At 44.8% G+C, this 13359-nt stretch overlaps 1 protein-coding gene and 1 long non-coding RNA gene across 2 annotated transcripts in view; one reads left to right on the top strand and one right to left on the bottom strand.

Annotated features, from left to right (window-relative positions):
• The window catches only part of CDC42SE2 (CDC42 small effector 2), a 107168-nt gene that overhangs the window by 10166 nt on the left and 83643 nt on the right, over positions 1-13359 (top strand). The gene's annotated exons all lie outside the window — the stretch shown is intronic.
• LOC309514507 lies at positions 242-2850 on the bottom strand. The gene is made up of 2 exons (XR_014212021.1): positions 1254-2850; positions 242-696 (listed from the first exon to the last, which is right to left on the bottom strand). It is a non-coding gene; the product is annotated as an uncharacterized lncRNA (long non-coding RNA).

Here is a 13359-nt window from a genome sequence, read left to right on the forward strand (position 1 = left end):
GCCAGAAGTGGTTTAGTCCTGCTGGCCTCATGGTGTGTCAGTGGACAAAGCTGTCTGTGGACAAACGCTGGCTCCCTTGACCTGAAAGCAGGATGAGTGCCACAACCCGCTGTGGTCATCTTTGACTGGACTTAACCATCCAGGCGTCCTTTACCTTTTACTTTTATGCCTATGATCTTGTCTGTCTGCTTAATGCATCTGATGAAGTAAGCTATTGACCAGCAAAAACTCAGCCCACATATAAACCAGTTAGCCTCAAAGGTGCCACAACATTTTAATTATATATTTGTCATCTGGCTGCTACAGACTTAATGTGGCTCTTTTTCTTGAACAGTTAGCTTAAGTGGTTCCTTAGATGTCAAGATGATTGATTTTTGCTTGCTCCAAATCTTATCTAATGTATCTTCACAGTAGAGTACTTGTACAATAGTAGTACTTTATGACACAAGTAGGGATAAAATATTTAATTCTCTGCAACTATTTTCGGGCAGAACAATGAGCCATTTGTTCTCTCTCTGTATAAAACAGGATCCAGAGACAGCAAGCCATTTGTTTGCAGAATAACTAGAGGTCACACGTGGCTTCTAAACATACTAATGTATTATAAGGTTATAATTAATTGTGTAATTCTTGCTTGCAGATGAATTTCTCTCTTCCACTCTTCCTCTCAGGTTCAGTTTTCATAGCAACTCAAATCTGTGAAGTACACAATTCTTCAGATAGGGAGATTGTGGTGTTAGGCAGGTAGTATTTCGTATTCTTCTGCATCCATTTTAATATAGGTATATGCCGTGGCATATGTATATATTGAATGAAATAAGAAATAAGAAAATATTTAGCAAAACCCTTCCACCGATGTTTAGAAAACTGTTGTATAAAAACAAACTATTGCATGTGTGTTTTGGTTTTTTTCTTTCTTTCTTTCAGTCGAGCACAATAATCTTTTGTACTTGTTTAGACAGCTTTGAAAACTAGCTTGTTCATAAGAATGTTGATATTGTCTATCTTCATTAGTTGTAGAACGTTTTACTTTTTGTTTTACGGAAGGGGAGACATTATCTGACCCATAAGCCTTTGTCCCCTGTATTACCTTACAAAATCATGATTGATTGATTGATTGATTTATATATACCGTAACCTTTACATTAGTGACAACCAGATAGATTGAGATCTGCTGCAAAGGCTTCTGTCCTCTGATTCTTAACCGGTGCTAAGTGAACTTTAAAAGAAAATAAACCTCTGGGTAGACTTGCCTTCTGCTAATCACTTCTGTCAGCTTTCACGTTCCTCACCTAAAATAGTATTAGTCTGATGCCTTTTACTTAGATAAGGAAAACTGTTGACTAAATAAACACTTTGCTACTTTCCCTCCAAAATATATTTACAGTACTGTAGACTTGAAGCTAAAATGACCAAATCTTAAGAGTGCTTTATTTTGTCTCGTTTTTAAAAGTTTATTCCATCACTGAATTTGGATTCCCAGAAGTTAGAATGCAGTTACTAACTCTCTGAAAGGAACTTGATATTAAGTTGTTTACAAGGTACGTTCGTGAGAATTGTGTAGTTCACATTCCCCTTTTCGTGTCTAAGGAGATTTCATGATCCATGATGCCAGAAGGAATTTTGGTACAACAGTGGCAATTTGTCTAACCACTGTGGTTGTAGATGCTTATGCAAAACACAGTGGTCAGAGACTTTCATTTGCTTCCATGCCTTATGCTTGGCAATGCATTAAGTACTGTGCATTAATCATATCAAGTTATGATTCCCTCCTAATTCCTTTGCAATCTTTTGTGTGCCCCTCTTCATCCTCATGCAATTGCATGAAGCCACTGTGGTTCAAATGATGATTCTTTGCCTTTACAAATTGTTTGCAGAACCAGTTTACCATCTGGTCATTCAAAAATATAGTAAGGCAACTTTGTAAAGATACAACTAACCTTCAAAAACCATCTGCAGATTTCTTTTTCTCTGGTGAATAAGAGATTTGTCCCAGTAGGGGACTCAGGTGTTACGCTTAGTAGATCCTGTGGGAACGCTTGAGGACAGAACAGTAGAGACATTGACATTTAAGACTAGAATGGAAAGTTTAAACATAATTATTTGTTTAGGTTGCCTAATGTAAGTTATGTAATTGCATGTAGGTATAATGTTTGGAAAACTACTAGTTGCGTTACTCAAAGCATTCATTATTCTCTCTGCCCAGTACAGCACTTTGAAATTAAAGATCTCTATAGAGAAGACATTAAGTCTCCTACACCCAAAATATAAAGTTGCTGGGCAAAGGACCTTTTTAACCACATGTACTGGAATGTTGTAACTTCTAGGGAAACATCTCCATTAGTATCAAAAATAATTATTTGTTAGTGCAAAAGTTCAGGGGATGCACACCTGATCTGGTCTGGAATACTTTGTTGTGTCTGTTGTATGTTATTTTAACAAGCTGTGGGTTTTTAAAATAACAAATATGCCTCTTGTCCTGTCTGAAATAACAGACCTTTTCCCAACTCCCTTGTATGCCTTTTCCTTACCATAATTCAAGGTAAGGGTGGTATTGTGGGCAGTGCCTTCTGTGGAAGGGCGCTGCAACTTATTTTTCTAGCATTTCCTCCCCCTTGCTCCTGCTCTCAAGTTAGGGTGTGTGTGCCAGGGAGAGAGGTCTATTGGAAAAGAGAGTTTTTAGAAGGACTGGATTCAAGTTCCACTTGCGTTATTAATTCACTGTATGGGCAAGTCGCTCTCTCTGAGTTTCAGTTCCCCACAAACAAAACCATGTCCTCATTGGGATGTTGCGAGGGCTAAGTACAATAAAGCCTGTGAGGTTCTTTGCAAAAAGAAAAGTTCCATGTATATGTTCATAGGCGCCGACTCCATGGGGCTTGAGGGGGCCCGAGCCCCCTCAAAAATTTTATTGGGGGGGCGGAGCCCCCCCAATAATCTCGGGCGCCCCTCCAGCAGAGCGCCGCCGCCGCGCTGGCTCTGTCTGTCGACGCTTGGCGCGTCCGCGGCTTTTATAGGGCGCCCGGCGCGCACCAGCTCGATAACGGGCACCGGCGCGGCGGGGGGCGCCGGGCGGGGGGCGGCCGGCCTGTCTCCTTGGCAACCCCATTGAGCTGCGCCGGCTCCCCCGGGAGGGCCATCCCCCCGCGCCGCCGATCGCCAACACCGCCGACGCTGTGGCTGCCCGAGCCGGAGCCCGAGCCCGAGCCAAAGCCCGAGCCCAAGCCAGTCAGTCAGTCAGTCAAGAAGGAAGGAAGGAAGGAAGGAAGGAAGGAAGGAAGGGAGGGAGGGAGGAAGGAAGGGGGAGGGAGACGAGGGAGGAAAATTGCGCGCAGGGTGAAGAAAGGAGAAGGGCGAACGAGACGAGCTTCCAACCCAAAAAAGGGCTGGAAGAATCGGAGGATGAAGGATTGGGAAAGAAAGCGACGCCTTCCCCGCCCGTGACGTCGCCCACTTGTCATTGGCAGCGCAGCGGGCGCCCAGAGGGGCTGGGCACCGGCGCAGGGCCGCTCTGCAGCCGCGGAGGACAGCTGCGCGGCTAGCAAGGTGCGCCGCGTAGAGCGCGGCCCTTGTGTGGCCCGGTGGCAAGCTCGGGCGGGGACCCCCATGCGAATCTAAGACGGGAGAAGAGGGCAGAGCAAAGGGGGTCCCTTCCCCAACCTCCGGCTCTGAGACTTCCCTGCGCCCCAGAAAAGCGAAAGGATTTTATCTCTCTCTTTTTTTTTATAAATATTTTATTAAGTTTTCAAATACAAAGTTAGAAACATACACTGAAGAAAAAAGTAAAAGAACAAGAAAAAGAAAAAAAAGAAAAAGAAGAAAAGAAAACCAACCATTCAACACATTTTTTATATAACTAACTGGACTTCCTCGCATCTCCCTTACCCTGCATTCTTTATAATAAAGATATCAGCAAATTATTACCTTGTTTCGTACCTTATTTTGTACTTTTCAAATACTATACCTCTAAATTTAACATACTTTTCATCAGTTACTTATATCTTAAATTAAACATAGTATTACCTTAGATTTTGACCTTTTCTTACTTAAAATATAATTTCCTGTTTCCCAAATCTAATTGCTGAAGCTATAGTTTCCGAATCGTGTAAATTTTTAACATTCATACAACTTATATTGTTTTTGTAAATAGTCCTTAATTTTTTTCCAGTCCTCTTCCGTTGTTTCTTCTCCCAAATCTCGGATTCTGCCAGTCATTTCAGCCAGTTCCATGTAGTCCATCAATTGCGTCTGCCACTCTTCCAGTGTGGGCAAATCTTGTGTCTTCCAATATTTTGCGATAAGTATTCTTGCTGCTGTAGTTGCATACATAAAGAAAGTTCTATCCTTCTTTAACCCTTTCTGGCCAACAATGCCCAAGAGGAAGGCCTCTGGTTTCTTGGGAAAGGTATACTTAAATACATTTTTTAACTCATTATAGATCATTTCCCAGAAGGCCTTCACTTTTGGACAAGTCCACCGGAGGTGAAAGAATGTCCCTTCAGCCTCCTTACATTTCCAACATTTATTATCAGACAGGTGATATATTTTTGCAAGCTTGACTGGGGTCATGTACCACCTATAAATCATTTTCATCATATTTTCCTTCAAGGCATTACATGCCGTGAATTTCATTCCGGTGGTCCATAACCTTTCCCAGTCCTCAAACATGATGTTATACCCAATATCCTGAGCCCATTTTATCATGGCTGATTTGACTGTCTCATCCTGAGTGATTTTCTCTTCAACCTGCCCTCCATCCTCTTGCGGAAAACTCTTTGCCTGCCCTGCCCGTATCTCGTTTTTGCTTTTTAATTCCACACACGCACCCTTCGGACTTCGTGGCAATCGGGCGCGCGGGTGCGTTTCCTAAGAGAGTGAGGACCCCCGCCTCCTCCCCACCTGCTCCCTCGCCAGCCAGCCAGCCAGCCAGCCAGCCGCGTGCCCTAGCCGGAGAGCCCCGGCCATCCCCGTCGCGCAATCGGCTGGATCTCCCTTCAGCAGGCCGGGCTCACAACTCGGCCCAGGGACCCCCCCAGCAGCGGATCTCCGGCCCAGCTGAAGAATCCGGCAACAAGCCCCCTCCTCCCCAATCGCTCCGCCGAAATACGCTCCAAAACCCCCCAGATAGGCCGCCGGCCGCCAAGTCTCGTGGCGCCCTGAGCGAGGGTCTCTCCCCAACACCGCCACCTCGAACTGCGTTCTCCCGGCTACCCGAGCGAACCAGCGGCAGGACCCCGGTATGGGCCCCCCCAATATTTTTTATACGTCGGCGCCCCTGTATATGTTTAAAAAGAAAGAAAAGAGGTAAAGGACCCCTGGACGGTTAAGTTATTAAAAAACCATGGCCTAGCTCAATACTTTCTGCAGTACTGACACTGACTGCCATAAATGGACATTCTTGCTAAGCTTCTCCTGCTTCTCCTGCTGTTTGTGCTTTGGCCAAAGATAAAGTTAAAGGACCCCTGGATGGTTAAGTGCAGTTGAAATTGACTATGGGGTGTGGCACTCATCTCTGCTTTCAGGCCGAGAAAGCTAGTGTTTGTTCACAGGCAGCTTTCCGGGTTATGTGGCCAGCAGGACTAAACTGCTTCTGGCATGACGGGACACCGTGACAGAAACCAGGGCACACGGAAACACCATTTACCTTCCTGCCACAGCGGTACCTATTTATCTACTCGCACTAGTGTGCTTTCAAAGTGCTTGGTTGGCAGGAGCTGGGACACAACATCGGGAGCTCACCCTGTTGCGGGGATTTGATCCGCCAACCTTCTTTCTGATTGGCAAGCCCAAGTGGCTCAGTGGTTTAGACCACAGCGCTACCCGCATCCCAAATAAACAAGCACACAATCACTGATAGGTCCACCTGACATTGTGAGGCTCAAAGCAATGAAGATGATGCCACCCCAGCTGTTGCCATTGGCTGTAGGTTTCTTGTGATGTCACTAAAGCACTTGGCAACTGAGTGGATATAAAGGCAGGCCAACGGGAAAGCGCTTTACAGTGGTGCCTCGCAAGACGAAAAGAATCCGTTCTGTGATTCTCTTCATCTAGCGGTTTTTTTCGTCTTGCGAAGCAAGCCGGATTAGCGGATTAGCGCTATTAGCAGCTTTTAGAGCGCTTTACAGTGGTGCCTCGCAAGACGAAAAGAATCCGTTCTGTGATTCTCTTCATCTAGCGGTTTTTTTCGTCTTGCGAAGCAAGCCGGATTAGCGGATTAGCGCTATTAGCAGCTTTTAGAGGCTTATCTGCTGATCGGATCAGCTGATAAGCGGCTTAGCGCTATTAGTGCTATTAGCGGTTTTTAGCGGCTTATCTGCTGATCCGATCAGCTGATAAGCGGCTTAGCACTTTTAGCGCTATTAGCGGCTTTTAGCTGCTTTTAGCGGCTTATCTGCTGATCGGATCAGCTGATAAGCGGCTTAGCGGCTTAGAAAAAGGGGGGGAGGAAAAAAAACCAGCAGGAACTCGCAAGACATTGTAGTCTTGCGAAGCAAGCCCATAGGAGATTCGTTTTGCGAAGCACCTCCAAAACGGAAAACTCTTTCGTCTAGCGAGTTTTCCGTCTTGTGAGGCATTCGTCTTGCGGGGCACCACTGTATTATTTCCAGCAGGACACACCTGGCAATGGATGTGACATTCAGCACTGCCCAGGCTTCTTCCACTTGGAGGAGGCAAATTGGTGAATGGAAGGAGGCAATCCTCTGGCAGTGGGATGCTAGGGAGCGATAATAAGGCAAGTTTCCTTGCTTGAAGGCTGCTGGTATCTCTGATTAGAAGTTGGCAGACGTCTCATGATGGACCTAACAGTAGCTTCTGGCACAATGGAACACCATGACAGAAACCAGAGCACATGGAAACACAGTTTCCCTTTCCGTTGCAGAGGTATCTATCTACTTGCACTGATGTGCTTTTGAACTGCTGGGTTGGCAGGAGCTGGGACAGAGCAACGGGAGCTCACCCCATCGCGCGGATTTGAACTGCCAACCTTCCAATTGGCAAGCCAAAGAGGCTCAGTGGTTTAGGCCACAGCACCATCTGCATCCCTTTACCTTTGCCATGTATATGATAAATTCCACAGAGGTGATGGCAATAAGTAGCTTGTAGCTTGCTAGGCCCATTGTTCAGGTTCTATGGCTCCCAGTAAGTCCATGTAGGTAAGTGAGAGAGGGTGTTTGTTGGGTTTGTTTGTTTTTTGGAACATTACTAGCTTATTTTTCAAATTTCAATTTTTTATTTATTGTGCCCATGGGTCTTGAGCAGGGGTGGCTAGCCTTTTTTTTGGCCCAGCCACATTGAGGGTTGATTACCCCTCTGAGGACTGCATGCCATCATTTGTGCATGCCTGTCATACATGTGCAAACTGACACAGCACACGCACACAGTGGACGGAACAGAGAGACTCGGTAGCATGCATGAACACTCTCAGCAAGCACGCTATCTCCCCCTACCCCAACAGCGCCATGCAGAGGAAAAGCACAGCAGATTTGCTCTCTAGGGTCCTGCTGGGACCATTATCATCGTTATTAATTGAATTTATTTACTGCCCTATACCTGCAGGTCTCAGGGTAGTTTACAGAATAAAATCATAATATAAGACTGCAAAATCCATAATCAAAATAATAATAACAACCCAATAACCCACTCCCCCCAAAACCCCACATTTTAAAAAAGCATAGGATGTCAATCAGATCAACCAAAGACCTGGTTAAAAAGGAATGTTTTTGCTTGGCGCCTAAAGGTGTATAATGAAGGTGCCAGGTCAACCTTCCAGGGGAGAGAATTCCACAGACAGGGGGCCACTGCAGAAAAGTCCCCGTTTTCATGTTGTCATCTTCCGAACCTCTTGAGGAGGAGGCATGCAAAGAAGGGCCTCAGAAGGTGATCTCAGCTGCCGCATGGAAGAAAAAAACAGCTCCAGTTGGCAGTCATTGATGGCTGCCAAAAAAGATATAGTGGCTTTCAATTGTCTTTGATAGCAGGTGCTTTGACTCCTCTCAGTAATAATTGTGACTCTCTTTAGAAGTCAGCCACAGAAATTCACGTGGAAGCAAAGACAGTCTTCTTGTGAACACGGGTCACAAGAAGCAGTTTTGGGGTGCAGTTTGGACAGTAAAATATCCCAGGACCAGAGCAGACACAGCAGACAGCACTGAAACTATATGGCCAGTGCTAAAATGAATCAAGTCTCTCTAGCAGGAAGCTACAAGCATTTTACACCTGTTGCTTGAGATTTGGAACATGGCCTATTTCATAATAGCCAAAATTGCAGTGCTCAGCAAGCACGCGGTCATTTCTATTCCTGAACCAGCTTCTGGGGAGAAGAAGTGAGACCTACAGTGACAGTCACAAAGTTATCTACGCATGCAAAAAGCAGCTGTGTTTACAACTGTCTGATTACGCAGGTAGAGGGCTAAATTGCAAGCCAATTACAATAATAAATACAAAGTGTTATAATAATAATAAATTTTATTTATATCTCGTCCTCCCCAGCCGAAGCCGGGCTCAGGGCGGCTAACAACAATCAAATAATCCCACATTCTATAAACATTTCATTATAAAAATTAATTAAAATCAAATTGATGGCAACAGTTAAGCAAAATTCTGTGCCGATTGCCAGAGGAGGGAGTCAGGCTGCGCCCTGACCAAAGGCCTGATGGAACAGCTCTGTCTTGCAGGCCCTGTGGAAAGATGTCAAGTCCCGCAGGGCCCTAGTCTCTTGTGACAGAGCGTTCCACCAAATTGGAGCCGCAGCCGAGAAAGCCCTGGCTCTAGTTGAGGCCAGCCTAACCTCTCTGTGGCCTGGGACCTTCAGGATGTTTTATAAATTGCATTTGGATAGCATAGCTCTTCAGTGTCTCAGATATGGACTAGGTTTGTGGGTGTGTTTTAAAAATCTCATTTTATACAATAAGGCACTTAATTTTGTGATTGAAAAGCAGCTGCAGCTTTTCTCATCGATAAGAAAAGTGTTTGTTTGTGAATGCCACTTCATATTTACTTCAATGTATCTGATACCAGATGTATCTGACTTTTGTGTGTACGTGTGAAACTTAAACATAGCACCGGGAAGATATTGGTTGTCCTCTTTTAGTTGTAATGTGAATTCACTGAGTTTCATTCATGCCATGGGGAGAGGCATAACTTTTAAGGGACTTCTATAATTCTCACTGATGGGACGCGGGTGGCGCTGTGGGCTAAAGCCTCAACGCCTAGGGCTTGCCGATCGAAAGGTCGGCGGTTCGAATCCCCGCGGCGGGGTGCGCTCCCGCTGCTCGGTCCCAGCGCCTGCCCACCTAGCAGTTCGAAAGCACCCCCGGGGGCAAGTAGATAAATAGGTACCGCTTACCAGCGGGAAGGTAAACGGCGTTCCGTGTGCAGCTCTGGCTCGCCAGAGCAGCGTTGTCACGCTGGCCACGTGACCCGGAAGTGTCTGCGGACAGCGCTGGCCCCCGGCCAATAGATGTGAGATGGGCGCACAAACCCCAGAGTCTGTCAAGACTGGCCCGTTCGGGCAGGGGTACCTTTACCTTTACCTTTATAATTCTCACTCCTGCCTGCTTTCATAACGCTCAGAGCTAGTCAGAATAGTTATCTCAGCCCGTGGAATTTGTGGAAGTCACTTTCATTTAGATAATGTGCTGTTAGGTTTTTTATTTAATTTGGCACTTCTTGTCAAAGCACTTCTGAGCCCGAGTCCATGTGGGACACTCAAGTTTAATAGCACTTCTCATAATAGAGGTTCTGGCAAAGTTTAGTTTAAAACCTGCAATTCATCACTCGCAAATTATGCTTACACTGACTTTGGAAAGCAAAGGTCAGCTTCGTGCATTTTTGTACCCACAAACACAGTTATGCATTATGAGGATTCCTTGGGGGACGTTACTGCGTTTGTCTTTAGGTGCCACAGGCCTCACGTACGCTCACCTCAATTGACCTCTCATCTATTCCCCCCTACTCCAAAAATAAAAATAAAAATTGAACAATGTGACAGATTAGATATGCCTAGCCAATACTCGCATATGGCAAGCAATGTAAGTTTTATCGAGGCTTCTCTTTGTGACTGGAAAGTGTCTTCGAGGAAAAAAACCAAGCATCTTTCCCTATAAGGCAGTGCTTTCCAAATTTGGGTCTCCAGCTGCTTTTGGACTACAATTCCCATCAATCCTAGCCGCTGGTCTTGCTAGCTAGGAATGATGGGAGTCGTAGTCCAAAAACAACTGGAGATCCAAGTTTGGGAAACACTGTTTCTGAGGCCCTCCGCGGTGAATTGGGGGAGCCAGCTGTGGAGACAGCTACTGCTTGTGTGGGCTGTGCTGAAATTGTTGACATCTCTTGGTAGTGGTGGCGCTGTGGTCTAAACCACTGAGCCTCTTGGGCTTGCCGATCAGAAGGTCAGCAGTTTGAATCCCCGCAAGAGAGTGAGCTCCCGTTGCTCTGTCCCAGCTCCTGCCAAACTAGCAGTTCGAAAGCACACCAGCGCAAGTAGATAAATAGGTATAGCTGTGGCAGGAAGGTAAACAGTGTTTCCATGTGCTCTGGTTTCCATCACGGTGTCCAGTTGTGCCTGAAGCGGTTTAGTCCTGCTGGCCAAATAACCCAGAAAGCTGTCTGTGGACAAACGCCGGCTCCCTCAGCCTGAAAGCGAGAAGAGTGTTGCAACCCCATAGTCGCCTTTGACTGGACTTAACTGTCCAGGGGTCCTTTACCTTTACATTTTTACCAGTGTTGAAGGAAGAGTTGTCTTAGTAATAACTATGTAGTGGCTTGAAAAATGCATATTATGCTGTCTGGAAGTATTTGCCATTGCTGTTGAACAGTTCTGTTTGCAAAACAGGTTCTGTTTACCTTCCTTAAGCCCTCCAGGTGATTTAGCCTACAGCTCCTATCAGCTTCAGCTAGCATGGCCAATGGTCAAAGATGATGAGAGTTGTAGTCCAATAGTGACTGGAGGGTACTATGCCTAATAATCCTGTTTTATTTGTGAGTAGGCGACTCTGCAAAGAATTGCAGTTCTTCCTTCCTTTCTTTCTTTCGTTCATTTCAAGGAGATGAAAATATGAAGAGAATCACTCATTCGGTCTAACCAAACATAGGGATGCCTTTATCAATGTGGAGTTCTTGGAAGGAGTACGTGATAAAGTATAAATGCAGTTTAAACACTTCAAACATCAAAATAAAAGTCAGCTGAAGTGCAGAGATTGCCTAAGAATTGCTATTAAAAAATTGTATACCTTCAGTCAGAAACCGGTTAACTGGAGTGTTAATAAAAGAGGTGAGCTAAATTGCTCATTACAGATGAAACAGAGTTCATGTATTACAGCAAATGTAGGTTAGGTAAGTGTTTAGTTTAATTAGAGAAAAAATGTTTTAAGGGAGAGAAATCAGGAGTTAATTGGGGGGGGGGAGAGTCCTAGGTATTGCAAGGTATGAGGGAGTCCTGCCTAGGAATGTTTGGGGGGTTGTTAGAGTATGTGTGAGATAACAGAATCTTGACATAGTGTGAATGATAAAAACAAATCCATACTTTGTGTTCAATGGCTGTAAATGAGAGTGGTGGATTTACCAAGGATCAGTTACCTCTCTTGTTAATTAACTGCCATCTTTGGAAACAAAACAAAACAAAAAATCACCTCTCTTTCCTTCACAACATTTACACACCATTTGACTGTCATAAAGCACCAAAGCAGTTCACCAAAAGAGCAAAACAATCAAATTATTGGTAAAGGAACAGTTGAAACAACTATTATGAAACATTAAATGATAATACAATTATTTATAATTGAAGAATTGCCATACATCATCGGAGAAGACTTGCTCCTGTGTCTGAAATAAAGCTTCATTTTTGCAGAACCACAAGCCTTATTCTACCATTGTTAGTATCCATCCAAGTTCGTCTTTAATTCTGACATTTTCAGAATTACTCATACCACTGTTTGAAAAACTTCCTTAATCACACATAACTTGGATGAAAACACCCATTTGTCCTTGCATACAGATCATCTCCTTTAACAAATAGACCCCTTTGTTAAAAGATACAGCCCATTTATCTAAGCTCTAGCTGAGCTAATATAGCCGTTATTTCTTCCCGGAGAATAAATTTGATAGGAAACAGCTATGGGTGGGCTTATCTCATGCAACCAGGTTGTTGTCCCTAGAAAGGTGGCGACAGTGGGAACCTTTGTAAGGTCCTGATTCATTAAACACTCCGCAGTCGACTTGTTGAGGTATGAGACTGCTTTGCTAACATTTGAAATGTTTGCCAAGGCTTTTTAAAGGACATGTAAAATTTCAAAGCTTTTGTGGTGTCAGCTTTGAAGAATAGGACACTCTGCTAAGTCAAGGCTCTCACTTGCCCCAAATATGTGGGGAATGCTTGCCCCAACTACGCCACTCCAGTTCGAACATGTACAGAATCTGTGATAGGAACTGAGCAGAGAGCCTTGTTTTGAGAAGAAGTGCTCCTACTCATGACAGCACCTAACACTAAAGCTTTTCCCCACAAGCCTTGATAAACTGTCTTTTATGAATTGCTCCTTGTGTCCAGGATCAGGCTGAGAGTATCTACCAGCTGTGAGTTGCTGCACTGCATAAACCAAGAGGGTCACTCAGGATTTCTTTTAGTGTTGTAGGGGATGCTGAGATGAAAATCTCTCATCATGCTCACTTACCCACAATGCAGCATTTCTGACTCAGCATCCTTTGTGACACTAAACAGGACCTGTAGGTGGACCTCTCCGACTGCGCGCTCCTTCACTCATGTCCTAAAAGTTGCTGTCTTAAAGCAACTAGGTTTCATGCACAGTTGGGCCAGCACTGGATAAGGAAGAAGGATCCACTCTGTCTATGTTCAGTGGTGCTGGGTTGGGTTCTGGCTAAGTTAGTTGTGCTTAGCTCCTATCAAAATCACCAGGCCATAAATTAAGCCTGTTGAAGGAAAGTGATAAATTGGTTAATTCTCCATGAGTCAGCAGAGACGACTCATTCCCCACAAGGCAGCTGCAGACGTCTTGTAACTACCTTATCGGTATTGCTGGCCTGAATTGGCGCATGAGGCTTGGTAGATAAGGCACTCAGGCTACGGCATTTATTGTGGTAGGACGTTGGGAGAATCTGTGTGAGACTGTGTGGAACAGAAAAAGGAAGAGGAAGAATTGGGATTCTGGACAAGACTGAAAAGTTGCAAGATTTTGAAAGCAGCTGAATTTAGGACTTGGCAGCAAGGACTTTGAAGCAAGGAACCCTCTCTGGGGTCAGAGAGAGAAGACTACTTGTAGCATCTGTAAATAGTGTGTGTATGCATAGTGGTGTTTGTTGGTGTCTGCCTAGTAAAGACAACTCTGCTTAATGGCTGTTTTATGC

Source organism: Podarcis vaucheri, assembly GCF_965113315.1.
Source record: "Podarcis vaucheri genome assembly, chromosome: 11".
Taxonomy (NCBI): domain Eukaryota; kingdom Metazoa; phylum Chordata; class Lepidosauria; order Squamata; family Lacertidae; genus Podarcis; species Podarcis vaucheri.